General features: G+C 48.6%; 1 protein-coding gene across 1 annotated transcript in view; it reads left to right on the forward strand.

Moving 5' to 3' along the window:
• Window positions 1-12,744, forward strand: part of LOC149357730 (uncharacterized) — a 326,496-nt gene that overhangs the window by 112,182 nt on the left and 201,570 nt on the right. The gene's annotated exons all lie outside the window — the stretch shown is intronic.

The following is a 12,744-nucleotide window of genomic DNA, read 5'->3' on the forward strand; positions in this document are numbered from 1 at the left end:
TAGGAGGAGGATTGAGTGGTCGTTAGGAGGAGGATGCGAACTGTCGTTAGGAGGAGGACGCGGGGGCGCACACACACAAAAGCAATAAGGGGACACAACACATATACACTACGTTCGCGCTGTCGCAATTCAGGGTTTCCCTAATCCTGAAGGTGAAATCGGAGAATGTTCCTTTAGCGATGGTTGTAGTCTGCATATGACTGCAAACCTTGCAACGTGGCTTACGGCACGGTTGACATCCAGGACTCGGGTTGGAGTTGGGCGTTGTTTTTAGACTTAACTAAAATGTCCCTCAGGTTCCTACTGCGCCGGTATACTGCTCTTGGTGGTGGTTTAAAAATGAGAGACAAGTGACTGCTTTGCTGGATAATATTAAAATGTTTTGATAGGATACTATTAACACGTGGAATGTTAGATGAATGCGTGAGAATAAGGTTGCTTGGCCTTTCACTATCCCGCGATTGTGGGGAATTTATTATTTTATTCCTGTCTAAACCACGAGCTTTCAGGATAGCGTCATCGACGATGGACGCTGGATATTCCTTAAGTAAAAGATTTGTTTTTAGCTGCTCAGCATGGTGGTCAAAGTCTTCGAGCTCAGAGCAAATCCGTCGGTATCTGTGAGCCTGTGAGTAGGGTATGCCAGTCTTGCAGTGCCGTGGGTGGCTGCTCTTAAAATGTAGGTACTGCTGGCGGTCAGTGGGTTTTTTGTAGAGGGTTGTCCTAAGCACGCTGCCTTTTTTCTCTATTTGAACGTCCAAAAAGTTTATAAATTTTGTGGAGATGCTGTGGGTGAACGATATGGAAGGATGAAATGCGTTATACCTCGCTATGAATGCCAAGAGGCTGGCTTCGTCGTGCGGCCAAATGAAAAAAATATCGTCCAGGAAACGTTTATAAAGGAGTGGTTTCAAGGACTGAGTGTCAAGGAATTCTGTTTCCAGTGCTGCCATGAATAAGTTAGCGTAGGCCGGAGCCATCTTTGTTCCCATCGCCGTGCCGTTGACCTGAAGATAGTGTCTTCCCTCAAATTCAAAGTTGTTGTAGTTCAGTACTAAGCCTACGATTGCAGAAAGAGTTTCCTCATCAAGATGAACGGGGGGATCTGTCCTTAAGTATGCATCCACTGTCGCGCGTATGCCGTCTGGGTGGGGGATATTTGTATATAAAGATGTCACATCCATTGTAACCAAGAAGCTTCGGTTGGGAATTTTGAGGTTAGATATCACTCTGAGAAAGTGATTTGAGTCCTTAATGTAGGCCGGGATAGTTGGTATAATGTCCTTCAAAAGGAAGTCGAGGACGCTAGATATTTTTCCGTTCTGTGATGTTATACACTGTACACATGCATGCGTGCGCTTGTTTCTTTCTTCTTTTTGTGTTTCTTTTTTTGTTTTATTTGTGGTTTTGCTTTGTACTTTCCTTGTTAGAATATTGTTTGTGTTAATTCTGCTGGGTTCACCACCCACACCGAAGGGAGCTTCTCTCGAAACATTCCTTCTGAGAAGCAACTAGTTCCCTCCCTATCTATTTCTATAGCTTTGTTACCCAAGCCTCCGCCGTTGCCTTCCTATATTTATTTTTATTTTTTAATGTTACTTTTGCTTCCTTTATTTTTATATTTTTGTGCATACATGTTTTTACCCCTTCCCTGTCCTTCGCAACCGTCACCCTCTTCCCCCTAAATGGACTGGAGCACTTGCGGCTTATACTGACTTTGCGTCCCTTTCCACTAACGGGAGAGAGAGTGGTTTCACCTCACCCTTTGCGCACGCTGCGTAGAAAATGAGAAACTGTGTTCATTCTTGTGTATACCCTGAGGAAGGACGGTCCTCCGTCCGAAACTGTCGGTATTAAATTAAGATAATTGCAAGGTTGTGACCCCTTCTTCTATATATATATATATATATATTGTGGGGTTTAAAATAGGGTAGATAAATACGTATTCCCCGTTTAAGCGCGGCTGACATGGTTCAAAGCCGCGCAGACCCCACCCCGTGATCGCGAGCGCTACTGAGCGCACGCCGACCACGGAGGGCCTTGCTCTGCGGGAACAAAGGAACGACACACTGGCTGACACAAACAAGGCATTTATTGCTATAACAACAATAACGCCAGCTAGCAACAAAATACACTGAGGAATCGAGGAATGTCCGACTCACCAGCACGGCTACGAGCGAACGTTCGCCCACGGTAGGGCAAAGGGATAAACTCCGAGGCCGAGCGGGACGGGCTCGGCGGGAGCAAGTTCCGACCAAGAGGCGCCCGTCGACGAAGAGCGAAGCTGTGAGCGAAACGTCCGGTCGCTTCCCGATCCCAGGGAGAAGAGAGCCAGCTATCCCTCGCGCGCGCGCAGCAAAACGCCATCCGTGGCGCTCGTGTCGCTGCGACGCGAGCGCCCTCCCCTGTTAGTTAAAAGTAACCGTACCGAGAGGAGTGCTTTTCGGGGGCAGCTAACAACAGTGGGGTGTGCAATGCGGGAAAGTGAACGCACGGGACGAAGGCGTCCCCACAATATATATACAGGGTGTCCCAGCTAAAAGTAACCAAGCTTGTAAAAAAGAGAATGATCCCTAGCCGAGTGAGACCAACTGAGGGTTGTTGCCAGTCGCGTGTCCTAGTCTGTAGTATTTTTTTATTATGCAAACATGATTAATTAGCAGGGACTAATTAGCTAACTTTTTAATTATTGCCTACAGGAAGAAAGTGTCAATGCAGGAGTTGTAGATCCCTTAGAAAAATAACCGTTGGACGTGTTTGCAGCCAAGTACCACTGATACAACTTCTTTTATTTGGCTTAAAAGAAAGCCCGCGAAATACAAAAAGAGTCACGTGATAGGGAAGCAGTTTCAGCGCTCCCAGACGACCGGCCAAGCAACGAGATTCGCTTATCTTTGCAACGTTGTCCCGCACGGGTTTCGGCGTTTTGCGATGGTTGCGAGATATACGCCAGCAACTCTCGTATCGGTGCTAGGGCGACCGTTTCTTCAGCGCGTGACGGTGCAAGTTAGCGGCACGGCCACATTCCTATCACTCGAGGCGAGGTTACGCGTGAAAAAGCGCTCCATGCGAGCCGCGCTTCACTTCCTTGAAAAGCAGCACCCGCTCACTTTCCATGACGCATAAGCAGTTCCTGGCGCATATCTCGCCACCACCTCAAAACGCCAAACGCTGTTAACTAATTAGTATTCGCTAATTAATCACGTTTGCATAATAAAAAAAACTGCAGACTAGGACACGCGACTGTCAACAACCCTCAGTTGGTCTCACTGGGCTAGGGAACATCCTCTTTTTAGCAAGCTTGGTTACTTTTAGCTGGGACACCCTGTGTGTATATATATATATATATATATATATATATATATATACAGGGTGTCCGAGCGAACTTGGACCAAGATTTGTAAAAAAACAGCGTTCTTCAGAACTAAAACCTCGTGGATGTTGTTAGGGTTTGCCCAAAATTACACCGCCATTTTTTTCGCTCCTCTTATTTGAAAATTAGTCGAGATAAATAAATTAACTTTTTAAATATACCTTGAAACGTTCAGGCGTGAATAGGAAAGTTGTGGAGGTCCAAAAATGTTGTCCAACCCAGGCACTTCCAACGAGATAGCCTTAGCGTGGCCGCTTTTATTCTGGAAAAACGAAAGCCCGCGGAGTTTAAAAAATACCACGTGACAGCGCGCTCCCTGCGCCCGGATGCGCCGCGATTACAGCGCTCTCATCCGTGCTTTGTAAAAAAACTTCCCTCGCTTAGCGCCTTTCGTTTGCCCAAGACAGGACTCTGCGTTGTGCTTGGTTCCAAGATAAGCGCCAGTGGGTTCGGGCGGCAAGTGAATGAAAGCGCGGCTCCCGTTTTTCAGCTTCATTCACACGACCTTATCAGGCTTGTTATACGCGTCTTTTCTTGTTGAAATATTGCTCCCAAATTCAAACTCATAAGATTGCCATCGTTCCTCGGCATGCATTCCGCATGCTAACGTGAGAGTGCAGTTATCGCCGCAGAAACGGGAGCCGTGCTTTCTTTCAACTGTCGCCCGAACCCACCGGCGCTTATCTTAGAACCAAGCACAACGCGAAGTCCTGTCTTGGGCAACACGAAAGGCGCGAAGCGAGTGAAGTTTTTTACAAAGCACGGATGAGAGCGCTGGGGCGCGATTACGAGTCGCTCAAAATCGTTTCAATCGGAAAGTGTCTCAAAAAGTGTCTCATTTGCCCTGTTCCTATTGGTCGGTCGTGACCAGCGGCCATATTGTTTTTTTGCGTCACCAGCCGACGTCATAAAACGGGCAGAAGTGTTGACGTTGCTTACCTAATTATGCGAGCCGATTGAGACGATTTTTCGGGATTGGAATGAGTGGTCTCAAACCGCTTGAGACAGAAAATGGCGGTTGTTTACATGGCCGGTGGCCGCGCGAGCAACGGTGTAAGAGGGTGCATGAAGACGGTTTTGACGTGCCGGACGAGTTGTTTCGAGGTTTGGCATAGGAAGGAGCACAATGGCTGTGCGACGAACTCGCCGTTGAACTTGGAGGTGTGCGGGTGAGTGCGCGGGCAGTGGAGCGGCAAGGGCTGTGCGCGCCTTCGCCGCCGGTGGGTTTCAAGAAACCGTCGGAAATGAAGTAAACGTCGGCGTACCTTAACCGACTGTGAGCAAGTGTTTGCGGTCAGGCGCGGAGACCACTGTCAAAGTTAAGTCGCAGAAGGTGCGCGCTTTCCGGCGAGACCCCCAAGACAAGGCGGCGGCGAAGGAGGACTTCCGTCGCATAAACTTTCGCCACCGCAGTATCCCCGGCGGCGTCATCCGAGCATCATCCGAACGGAACGGCAACAACACCAACACGAATATCAAGTGCTTAACCCGAAGCGGGCGGCATGAGTTGGTTACGAGGCGGAAGAGTGATTGCTGCCGCAGTGACCGGGCGTGCCGGCTCTTAATTCCCGCAGTGAGATTGCAAGCTCCCAGCAGCTGCACCGGTCTGCTTCCGTATGTCGGCAGTTGCTGCAGTGTGATTATTCATGGTCGCCGGGTATTTTCTGAACAAAAATAAATAGAATCACGAATCGCCCTTGGAGCACATTTGCCATCGATAGCAGGCTAGGTGAGTTCACACTGGCGAGTCGCGGAGGTCGCGCGACAGGCTTAAATGGATTTGTTACGCTCCCTCCCCGTTTTACATGTGCTTCGCAAACCGTAACTAATTGACCGAAATCGGTCGCCTAGAATACTAGCGCGACGTTTGCAACTCGCTAGTGTGAACTTGCCTTAAAGCTGCCTTCGCCGGTTTTCGAGCCAAGCGCTTCTTGCAAATTGATCTCGGCAGACCCGTAGCAATCACTGCCTTTAAATAGATTTTTCCGCGCACTTAAGACGTCCGCACAGTACCTTGATTCTATGTAGTGTGTAAAAAAAAGGACAGCCGTCAATCAGCTGATTTTTTTCTGGCTGCCATGTTTACGATGGCTGAGTATGTGCGTGGAGCAAGGGCGTCCGCAGAATTTTTTGCAGGGGGGTGCCCCATTGGTTGTTGGCGCCGGGGGGGGGGGGGGGGGGTATATTCGTAGCAAAAGGCACTATTCGCGCAGTAAATTTATTTATTTATATATAAATAAAAAACAAGTAAAATACACACATGAAAGAAAAATTACAAACAGCAAATTAAAGCGCGGCTACGCGAGATAAATTAGAGTTTATCAACGAAGAAAATATTAAAATTAATAAAAATGCAAAAAGATACTATCACTTCGTGGAGAAGAGTGCCCAGTCTTGCTGCATTCGGGTTCTCGACTCACCCGGATTGATGACCAGCACACAGCACAATATGTTCACAAACACGCAACTACAGTCACTCAGTCAGTCTTCCTTGAACAGCAACTATAGGCGCCTCGGATTTTTCTGGGCGAATTGCGTAATTACACGGGTGATAAATTCATTGCCGTGCTTCATTACAAGCACTCAGTGCACACTCATCATACACATTGATTGGAAAAACGGTTGAACGCGTACGTTGAAAACAAAAGATGACTAGGTATATATACAACGAAAACTTATTTACAAGATAAATGCACGCTCGCAGCTTCATCGCTCCATCTTACTCGCGCATCCGCACAGTCGAGCAACCGCACACACTGCTCGCCGCTCGTCGTTTTCTCGTCCGCTGTCTTGGTTGCTCTCACCTTCGTTGACAACCGGCCACTAAAAACACCCAAGCACAAACACAGAGGCGCGCACACGTGCAAGGGCTTACTTGCCGCAATATCCCCGAATGCGCATTTTGGGGGAGAAAGGAACGCCGCGCGAGACTTCCAAGGGGAAGGGACACTCGCCACTCCGGTCGGAAAATTAGTTTTTGTGTTTTTATGGGGTTCAGAGCCCCAAAACGACTCAGGCTATGAGGGACGGAGTAGTACAGAGCTCCGGATAACGTCGACCACCTGGGTCTCTTTTCTCTTTACCATGCACTGACACGCACAGTACATGGGCGCTGTTGTGATTTGAGGCCCATCCAGAGGTGACAGACGAGCCAGGCAGGCGCCATCGGGCTGCGTTGACCAAAGGCGCTGGTTTTCGGAGAAGACGCAAAGAACGCTGGTGTGGGGGCGCCTCTGGAGACTGCGTCGCCGTGAACAAAAGCAGCTAATCCCCTTTGCCGAAGATTCTGAAAGCGGCGCTTCTACCGAACTGCGCTCTCCCGTGGATCGGAGGAGACAGCGAGCGGCGGCGGCGCCGACTCATCGTCCGCTTGACCCTGAGCAGCCCGACAAAGCGGGGGTGGACACGGCTGATTTGTCCTTCCCTCCTGAAGAATTCATCGGTGGCCGGCGTAACGAAGGCGAAAACAAGATGCCCTGTGCACTGACAGCCTCCGTGTCGCTATCTCTCTAGACATCAAAGAAACAGACACCCATCTCAAGACGGCTCGAAACACATGCTCGCCGGTGCCGCTGTATGTCTGCAACAGGTCGCCCTTCAGCAGAGCTAACGATGGCGTGGTTTGAAAACGGCGGAACGACGCGCGCCCGGACGTGGCATTTCGCAGATGTGACCCAAAGCGTGGAAGCGGGGCGGCTTTTACCCTTCTGGCTGAGCGCACCACCGCCCCTGGCGTGCGGCCATCGCGCACGGTTCGAGTGAGTGATTTTCCAGGGGGGTGCAGCCGCCCCCCCTTGCCCCCCCCTCCGGACGCCCATGGCGTGGAGGGATAAGGCTGAATCCATGGCTGAATCCTTTGGATCAGGCGGCAGCTCACGCGACCTAGCCGACGCTACCGACGTTTACTGTTGGCAATTCTCATTAAGATTCTCCATCAACTTTGCCTACGGTTTCCTACTATTCTAACCTTATGCCACATCTCTGCTTTTCAGCCACCAATCCTCCAATCGCTTTTTGCTGACTTCCACTGCAGATTTATTTACATGACCATTGTTATCTTTAAACCCTAGGGCCTCAGAAAGAGTGACTGTGCCTGCATCGACATCCGGATGGATACCATCACATTTGATTATGAGGTGTTCAATTGTTTCCACAGATCTACCACACACTGCACATGTGTCATCTTCTTCGTTAAATTTCTTTTTGTAGCTGCGCGTTCTAAGACACCCTGATCTAGCTTCAAAAAGTAGGGCACTGCCTCTTGAGTTATCATAGAAAAATTCTTTCCTGATCTGCCTTTTCCAGAATCGATATAGTTCTACACTATGTTTCTTTTCCATTGAATTCATCCAATTTTTAACTTCCGCGTTTTTAACCTGTCGTTTAATGCTCTTTCTTTCTCCGTCCTCATGACCGGCATACTTACTGGTTAGTTTTCTAGTTCTTTTCCGCCACTTTGAGTCGACGTTCTTTCTATATAAATATTTAAATACCTTAGCTGCCCATCTGTTATCGTCCAATTTCCTCAGGCGTTCTTCATATAGTATTTTACTCTTAGCTTCCCGTGCCTCGAACGATGCCCAGCCCATATCCCCTTGCACTGCCTCGTTTGTGGTTTTGCCGTGGGCACCTAGTGCTAATCTTCCAACAGCTCTCTGATTTACGTCTAATCTCGACTGAACTTCTGCCCTTAAGCACAGAACCGCATTGCCGAAAGTAAGTCCCGGCACCATTATTCCTTTCCAAATACCTCTTAGTACTTCATATTTGTTGTACCCCCATAATGCCCTATGTTTCATTATCCCGGCGTCTCTTCGTCCTTTTGCCCTAAGAGCCTGTTCATGCTTTTCCGTGTATATCTGCCCTTCGTTTAGCCATATCCCGAGGTATTTGTATTCGGCCACTTTGGGTATTTCGTGGCCTTGTATTGTAAGCACCTGATCAGTTGTATCGTTAAAAATCATCACACCTGATTTAGTTGCGCTAAAACTGAATCCTAGAGCGTCTCCTTCGTCTCCACAGCAATTAACCAAAGTTTGTAAATCTTCCTGGCTATCTGCTAACAGTACAATATCGTCCGCATACATTAAACCCGGGAGTCGCTGCTCAACTACATTTCCGCCTAATCTGTACGACAGATTATAACCTAGATTACTTTCTTCTAGCCTTCTTTCCATATTTATCACGTAAAGCATGAACAGCAGCGGTGATAGAGGACAACCTTGCCTTAATCCTTTGTGCACCCCCACAGTTGTGGTACTTTTTTTCCCTTCCCATGTAATTTCAACTTCATTATCTCGGTAGATTTCCTGTAGAAAATCAATTACCTCATGACCCATACCTAAATCTTTTAATATGCTCCACAGTAGTTCCCTGTTCACGTTATCGTATGCACCGCTTATGTCCAGAAAGTCTAAATACAGAGGTCTGTTTTCCGCCTTAGCTATTTCTATGCATTGGGTAAGCACGAACAGGCTATCATCTAAACGCCTACCCCTTCTGAACCCATTCTGAAGTTCTCCGAGTATCCGATTACCTTCTACCCATGCCTGCATTTTTAATTTCACCGCCTGCGCCGCCGCGGTGGCTCAGCGGTTATGGTGCTCGGCTGCTGACCCAAAAGACGCGGGTTCGATCCCGGCCGCGGCGGCTAGAATTTCTTTGGAGGAGAAATTCTAGAGGCCCGTGTACTGTGCGATGTCAGTGCACGTTAAAGAACCCCAGGTGGTCGAAATTTCCGGAGCCCTCCACTACGGCGTCTCTCATAGCCTTAGTCGCTTTGGGACGTTAAACCCCATAAAGAAAGAAAGAAATTTCACCGCCTGCATGGCCAGCCTGTACATAACAGACGTTATCGTAATCGGACGGTAGGATTTGATGTTCATCTTATCTCCTTTCCGTTTATAAATCAAATTCATTTTACTCTGTCTCCAGCTGTGCGGAATTTGCTGATTTGTTATGACTGTCTCCAATGCTTTTATCAGCGCTTCCTTGCTTCTTGGGCCGAGTTCATTAATCAGCTTAATTGGAATTTCGTCTATCCCTGCGGATGTGGTTTTAGGAATATTCGCTTCCGCCTTTTCCCAGTTAAGACTAGTCAGTTCTAAGCTGTTCTCTATTGTGTTGTCCTGTGTTGCCGCCTCACTTGGGAAGATTACCCCATTATCGTTGCTAAAAGACGCAGCTATAAATGATGTAATGTAGTTCACAGCATTGTCTCCCTCTAAACATTTTCCCTCAGCATCTATAATCTGTTCCTGCGTTCTTTTATTTGTTTTTCCCAACCAGCTTATATGGTTCCAGAATTTTCTTGGCCCCCCTTTATTTGCCTCGCGAACTTCAGCCAGCCATTTATCAGAGGACTGCTTCATTTTAGCCTGGACTAGGGCCTGAACTTGCTGTTTCTTTTGTCGATAGATTCCCATTTTTCGCCTATTTCATCTTCAGGTAACTGCGCCTTCTTTGCTTCTCTGTGTTCCCTTGAAGCCACCCGTCGTTGTTCGATGGCCTCCTTAATTTCCATATTCCACCAGCTTCGTGGCTTCCTCTTTCCTCTCCAGCGGTTTACTCCTTTCACTTGTTTGATTTTTGTAGCGATGAGCAGTTCTAACTGATTATAATCCCACTTTGCCATGGGGCGTTTCTCGATTACTTCTATTTCGGCTGATATTAGCGCTATTTGTTCAAAGTTTAATTTTACGTTGTCTTTTTGACTTCGCTGCATTTCTCTTTTGACTAGGGCTCCCAACTGTAGACTAATACGTTTATGATCACTTCCTAGGCTGTACTTCCCCTCTTCGTCTATTTCCATTATTGCGAGCTTGCTATAGATGTCCTGCGACATTAGACAGTAGTCAATGGTTGTTTGCCTGTTACGGGATTCCCACGTGATTTGTCCCTCACATTTAGTTTCTCTGTTGACAATAACTAGGTTGTGCCGCTCACACAAGTCTAGCATTAACTTCCCGTTACAATCTGTGTATCCATCCAGATCCTCGATGTGGCCGTTCATGTCTCCAAGCAAAATAATATCGACACCGTCTCCAATCTGCTTTATATCGTCATTGAGGCACTTAACTAGATCCTTGTTTTCTTGCCTGCATTTGTCCCCGGTCCCTAAATAAACTACCCCTAGCCATGTCCTTTTGCCAGCAATTGTGCCTGATACCCAGACATGTTCTTTGCAAGTTGATTTTATTCTTTGCCAATTTGTTCCTTGATGTATCAGCATACCTACTCCTCCTCCCTTCTTCTCCGTTGTTGTTCTGTTGCACCCTTCCCAGATATAGCCATCGATTAAAGGTGGATCTTCTAGATCCCTCAGATGTGTCTCGCATAGAGCGTACACACCTACTGCTTCGTCCTTTAACTGCTGTTCTATTTCTAGCCATTTCGCTCTCTTTCTACCCCCTTGCATGTTTATGTAACTGATCCTGGCGTTAAATTTCTTTTAGAGCGCAGCTCTTTGGCGTCCGTTCCTGGGTTTCGCGTCGTCGTCGGCGTTGTCGTCGGCCTCGTAACCAGCTCCGCCCCCCTTTCATCCCCCCAGCGCTAGCAGCGACCGACTGATACCGCTGGATGCCGCTGACGCCGCTAGAGAGTCAAGATAACGTGACTGCATAGAACACCGTCGCCGCCATGCAGAAAGAGGAGGAAAGGGTCCCCCCCCCCCCCCTGTTCTTGTGTGGCGGATAGGGTGCTCTTCAGTTGCCGACGCGCCGGTTATTTCACGTAGGCCCCGGCACGTCGACGAATACGTGACCACCTTCCCACGGCTAGACCTGGTTCTTAGCGCTGCGGAAGCGAGGGTATCATATTGTTTGTGTCGGCATCGGCGGCGTTGTCCCTGAAACCAACTCCGCAGCTGGGGTTGACTCACTATCGGCGTCAGCGGCATCAGTCAGTCGCTGCTATCTCTTCCCTCCTCCCTTTATCGTGTTGTCCGCTTGCTGCGCGCGCTTCTGCGCCCATCGTTTGCCGCTGGGTGTACACGCCTCCCCCTCCCCCCTCTTCCTGCGAAAAATAAAAAAAAAATCTGTGATAGCGCATACATGTGTTGCTCGATTTCTTTGCTTCAATCTATCGAAAAGGTGAAACAGCTTATTTGCTGCGCTCAAATTTCGCATTAGGAAGTAACGTAATCGTCGGTAATTTTTTCGTAGTTTTCTTTCTGGGCCTCCTAGTGGCCATTTTGTTGGGCTCAGCCGCCATTGTTTCATTTACTACATCGCTGCTACCTACCCCTACGCCCTGAGCCACCGTGGACCCCCTAAAAAAGCTACCGCTCGGCCTCCCAGGCGCCCGCCTATCTCTTCTCCCACCCTTCCACTGAAATGGATGCCATCTCGTCCAAAGTCTCTGCCCGAACCTGCTCTGTGCACTTCCTTGTTAATGTCTACCACCTCAAAGCCTTTCTCGAGGCCTAACTGCCTTATCTCTCGATTAAGATTCACAACGTCTTTAGCAACCTCTACATTCCTTCCTTGTACCTCCGGCACTGTACACACCACGATCTGCGCTTGCTGTGCTATCGCCCTTATACGGTCAACTCCCTCAGCTAATCTTTTGCCTACTTGTGCGGCGTTACCATTCAGGACATCATTTAGCCCCGCCGCTACCACTACCAAGTTACGCCTTGCAGCCTTCTCGGAAAGTTCACTTTTAGTCGCTCTCAGAACATCGTCCATTGTCCTTCCTGGAAACACCCCGACTGCTACCCGCCTATCACCCTTCACCCGGTCCAGAATAGCTCTTTTGCAGCGCCCCATGTTTGAGTCACCAGCGATAAGCACTAGCCTACTCTGCCCCTCCCTCCTAACTTGCGGATCTTGCTGCCTCTTATCAGTGACTGTGACCTCATTTCCTGGAATTAGCTCGGTCCCCTTCTCAGTATCGCCTCCCGACTTCCCAGCTCTCACCTGTGCGTAGCTGTTCCTGCCTGAACATGTCTGACCTACTGCCTTCTCGCTGTCCATGCCAGTGCAAGCCCCATCCACGTGGCTGGCACTGGAATGCCCGCCATTGTGGCTTCAAATGGCGGTGTCAGCCGTTTTTGATTCCAACTGACAAAGCTGTTCTTGAAGCTTACGCTTCTCTGCCCTCTCTATCTGTAACTCTGTTTCTAGAGCATCCACCCTTAGAGCTAGTTCGCTGTTCGCCTGTTCAGCCCTATCCAGGCGTGCACCTAAACGCAGAATTTGCACATAAAATCTGCGCCTTCGGCCTCCTCCACCGAATCGAACCGCGTTTCTTTTAAATTCACCGAGGCCTCACACTCCGTACAACTAACCTTCAGTAGCTTAACCATCTTAGCAACACTCGATTGTTAAGGTAACTGCAGGCTCAAGACAAACACACTTGAAAACACGTGC

This window comes from Amblyomma mixtum, chromosome 3 (assembly GCF_055824585.1).
Source record: "Amblyomma mixtum isolate Tamu chromosome 3, ASM5582458v1, whole genome shotgun sequence".
Classification (NCBI taxonomy): Eukaryota; Metazoa; Arthropoda; class Arachnida; order Ixodida; family Ixodidae; genus Amblyomma; species Amblyomma mixtum.